The 4,594-nt window shown below is 41.6% G+C and overlaps 1 pseudogene; it reads left to right on the top strand.

The window, feature by feature from the left end:
• The first annotated feature begins 513 nt into the window (after positions 1 to 513).
• Positions 514 to 1,182, top strand: LOC147879608 (germin-like protein subfamily 2 member 1 pseudogene; annotated as a pseudogene).
• The last annotated feature ends 3,412 nt before the right edge of the window (positions 1,183 to 4,594 follow it).

The following is a 4,594-nucleotide window of genomic DNA, read 5'->3' as shown; positions in this document are numbered from 1 at the left end:
ATTGTTTTACTATATATTAAATAATACCTAAAGGCACCTTGTAAAATCAACCTTGAATTTAAAGACTATGTACGTTCTACCCCTTTTAACTACGCTCTATTTTTATCCTACGTTGAGAATAAAGTTCAACTTATGATTTAAACCCTTAATTGAAAAAGTCATATCATTTTCATGCTGGTTGACTCTCCCGTGCAGGGAACATTCGTTGGCGGGAGCAAGGCGGTGAACAAAGCGTGACCCACAAGAGGAGCAAGGCCGGCAGAGCGATAAGAGGAGACTTGGCATGAGCCTCACCATAATATTTTATTTTCGCTCACACGTTTGCAGGGAACGACTCTGTCCTCCCTGGGGCTCCATTTGGATGCTGAAGCTGCTCATAAAAGCCTCCCCCGCTCCTCCCAAACGTCATATCCTGCTTCCCTTTGTTCTACGTTTTGAAGCTGCTCATAAAACCCTCGTTCTGGTTCCATTTCTTCTCCGACTCTACCTCAGCACAGCTGAACCTTCCTCGCCATGGCCTCCTCCTCCTGCACAATATTGCTGGTCTTGTTTTGCTGCTTTGCAGCCTCCATGGCTTCTGATTCTGACCCCCTCCAGGACTTCTGTGTGGCGCTCCCTGCCGCCCAGAACTCCAATATCGCCCTCAACGGTCTGCTTTGCAAGAACCCCGCCCAAGTCACCGCAGCAGACTTCCAGTCCGCCTTCCTCCGCAACCCCGGCAACACCTCCAACCACCTTGGCTCCACTGTCCAGCTCGCTTCTGCCCTCACCTTCCCCGCCCTCAACACCTAGGGCCTCTCCGTGGCTCGCATCGACTTTGCTCCCAAAGGTGGCCTCAACCCACCCCACGTCCACCCCCGCGCTTCCGAGGTCCTCTTCGTCGCCCAGGGCCAGCTCGTCGTCGGCTTCGTTACCACCACCAACACTCTCTTCCAGCAGACCCTCTACGCCGGCGACCTCTTTGTTTTCCCCCGCGGCCTCGTCCACTTCCAGCTCAACGTGGGAGATCAACCGGCCGTTGCCATAGCCGCTCTGAACAGGGAGAATCCCGGGGCCTCTCAGGTAGCCAAGGCTCTCTTCGCAGCCGAGCCTCCGCTTCCTGATCAACTGCTGGTGACCGCTTTTGGCATCAGCGAGGACGTGGTCAAGGGCTTGATCGCCAGAGTCAGCACCACTCTCTAGTCCAACGAAACTTTGTATACAGTGATCCGGCCCATTCTTTGTTTATTTTGATCACATTTCATTGATTCATCAACGTTCTTTCATAACCTAAAACTATTGAGTTCACAACGCGTTATAATTTATTCTTCTATATCCATTCTTCTTTTGCATTCCAATGTTCCAAGCGCTCTTGTTGTATGTCTACTTTGCTTGCAAGGTGGTTGGTTTTACGTCTCACGTGCCATAGTGTGTGCCATTAACGGACCGAAATGACCAACCATTCCGACTAACAACCAAAACATGAGCACAAATTGCACTAACGTAACCACTGAAGGCTTTGGGGGGAAAGGCTCACAAATATGCACAAATTAGGGTTCTCCATCCCAAAATATTATATCGGTAGTATTGACAACACTCCGGTTTGAACTTGTTCAACCAAACATGCATGTACCAAATTTAACAGCTCACCTCTCTGCAAACAACACATGCTGATCATAATTCAAATGTCAACAGGGGCGACCAAGAAGTTTTAATTGCAATAAATTCATCCATGTATGCAAATATTGTCTGCCATTCCAACCCATGCAAATTTCTCAATTCAAGATTCTACTCCGACTAATTTAGACTTTCTTGTATCAGGAAAAGACCATCTAAAGTCGTGAGGGAGGCTAAGACTTCAGATGATCGAAATGTTCCTCCTAGTGCATTTGTAATAGAAGCTTTGTTAAAAAATAAGCCGCTTATGATTCTAGTTAAGTTCCTTGACCTCCTCTCAACACTTTTTCATAAATTTTAATCACATTCCTCTTTACCCTCTACCCATCAGTCAAATTACATTTGGTGATAACCGGAGTAAATTCTTCTTCAAGAACTACTATTGAAATTCAAATGGGGAGTCCCACAGTTCTAGTTCCAATGACCATCCTACTGAATCAAATTATTCCTATGACATTAGCTGGTTGTGATTGGCTTCTTAATCAAGAAGCAAGCATCGACATTATTAACAAAAGCTTAAGATTGAAAATTTGGATTCAAGTTCCTTGGTTATATTCTCATTTGCAATCATCGCATGTAATTTCCATGCAATTCTTGAGGAAATATAAAAAAATGCTAAAATCAAACAAATCCTTTATAGATTTTGAGATGCTTTTGCAGGACCATGTTTGATTGATACATCAACAAAAATATTCCATGAGATCCCTACTAGAAGTTCTCAGCCAATATCTACTTCCCAACGATGTTGCTCAATCAAGGAGAAAAAAGTATTGCGAAAGCACGTCAAAGAAATGTTTCGCCAAAGCATTATTTAACACTCAAAAAATATTTGGGCATGATAACCACATCTGATAAAATAACAAGATGGCTCTTTCAAGTTTTAAATGAACTATGGGCCCCTAAATAAGGTGACAATAAGAGATGAATACCCTCTTCCCTGGCTGGATTACATTTTGGATTCATTGGCACATTCAAAACCTTCATTGACAAGACCGGGTGTAGTCAGGATTGTAGTCGAACAAAAACCACAACACACATCCCAAGGATAAAGCCCTTCCATTCTCATTGGTCTTTCTTTTTGAAGGGGTGGTACGCATGATGACTCATCAGTCCACTTACGCTGCCACCTTCGATCCATGTAGTTACTTAAGTAGGTAGCTACATCCTGTACACTCCTCTCTCTCTCTCTCTCTAGTTTATCATGGTACTAGAACCTATGGTGCTCTCAAGCTCGTGCTTATGCCAAGGCATTGAGGCATCCTTTGAGATATTCTCCCTCTCCTAAGATTGTGAGATTCATCTCGTGTGAGAGAGTTTTCTTAATAGAGAGCACAAGCCCTCTCCTTCATCAAGGCATTAAGCTCTTGTTTCACCAAGGCGACAAGCCAGCCCCTTGAAGCATCTTCTTCTCTTTGAGTGTTAATCTTGTAGAGCTTCTCTCCATCTCTAATTTGAGACAAAATGGTCATGATTTTGAGTTCTTCATATATTTATTTCATGACTATTTGAGAGATTTTAGAATTCTAGGGAGTAAGGTTGAGAATCAACTTTGTGGTACCTTCTTACTTTTGTTCTGACATCTTCCAAAGACATGGATGCACCAACACATGGAGTACTTCATAGTGCAGCAAGCTGGGGATCAAGCACAAGGCTCATAACAATTTCCTAATCATCTATGATGCTCTTCACTACTCAACTCTCTTTCAAAATTAATCATCACATTCCTCGTTACTCTCTACCCATCAACCAAAATATGTTTGGTGATAATTTGAGCAAAGTAAATTGTTCTTTAGGAGCTGCTATTGAAATTCAAATGGAGAGTTCCACATTTCTAGCTCCAATGACCATCCCTACTGCATCAAATCTTTCCTGTTACATTATATTTTCATTGGCTTCTTAATCAAGTAGCAAGCATCGACATTATAAACAAATGCTTAAGATTGAAAAATTGAATTCAATTAGTTCCTTGGTTATATTCTCATTTGAAATCATCGCATGTAATTTCCAATTCAATTAATGAAGAAATATTCAGATATGTTCAAATTAAACAAATACTTTTTAGATTTTGAGATGCTTTTACAGTACCATTCCCAACTACACTAGTAAAAAAATTCCATGAGATCCATAGTCAAAGTTATCGGCCAATATCTACTCCCCAATGATGTCAATCAATCAAGGAGATGCAAGTGTTGCAAAACCGCTTCGAAGAAATGCTCCACCACAACATTATTTACCACTAAAAAAGGTTATGAGCATGTGAACCACATCTGATAAAAAAGGAAGATGGCTCTCTCGAGCTTTACATCAACTATCAGCCCCTAAATAAGGTGACAATTAATAACTAACTACGATCATTTGACATGACAAGTTGTAGTCATGACCATCGTTGAACAAGAACCATGGCACACATCCCAAGGATAAAGCCCTTCATTTCTCAGACGGTTTTTCTTTCTGAAGGGGGTACACATGATGACTCATCAATCCAATCATGCTGCTAGCTTTGATCCATGTAGTTAGTTGATGGAGGTTCTAACTTCTTGATGTATCCAAACATTCCCACACTCTTTGCTCTTTGTTGTCTTTCTCTACACTACATTGTTCGCTATATTGATGTTGTCTCTACATCTATTATGATATGAAGTCACTTTGTATCAACCCACATAGCTTGATTCTAGTCTAGGTTAGGTTCACTGAAATAGGCTCAAATACTTATCATTAAGGATTGAGAGAATAGATCCCATGAGCCTCCTAAACAAGGCCAAACAAGGGGACACATCCTGCTAGAAAGATTATGCTTGGCTAACGAGTACCACAAGAAAACAATTAATCTTTTAGCTATGGAAGAGTCATGTCACCTCAACTTGTAGAATTGAAATCCTTTGGATAGAAACTTTTATTAGTGAAATAAGGTTAAGACCCATGGCAAATATCATAAATG

This window comes from Dipteris shenzhenensis, chromosome 33, assembly GCF_047967505.1.
Source record: "Dipteris shenzhenensis isolate YYH24624 ecotype China chromosome 33, Dip_SZ_1.0, whole genome shotgun sequence".
Classification (NCBI taxonomy): Eukaryota; Viridiplantae; Streptophyta; class Polypodiopsida; order Gleicheniales; family Dipteridaceae; genus Dipteris; species Dipteris shenzhenensis.
Note: the sequence above shows the minus strand (reverse complement) of the source record. Positions and strands in the feature narration are given on the sequence as shown.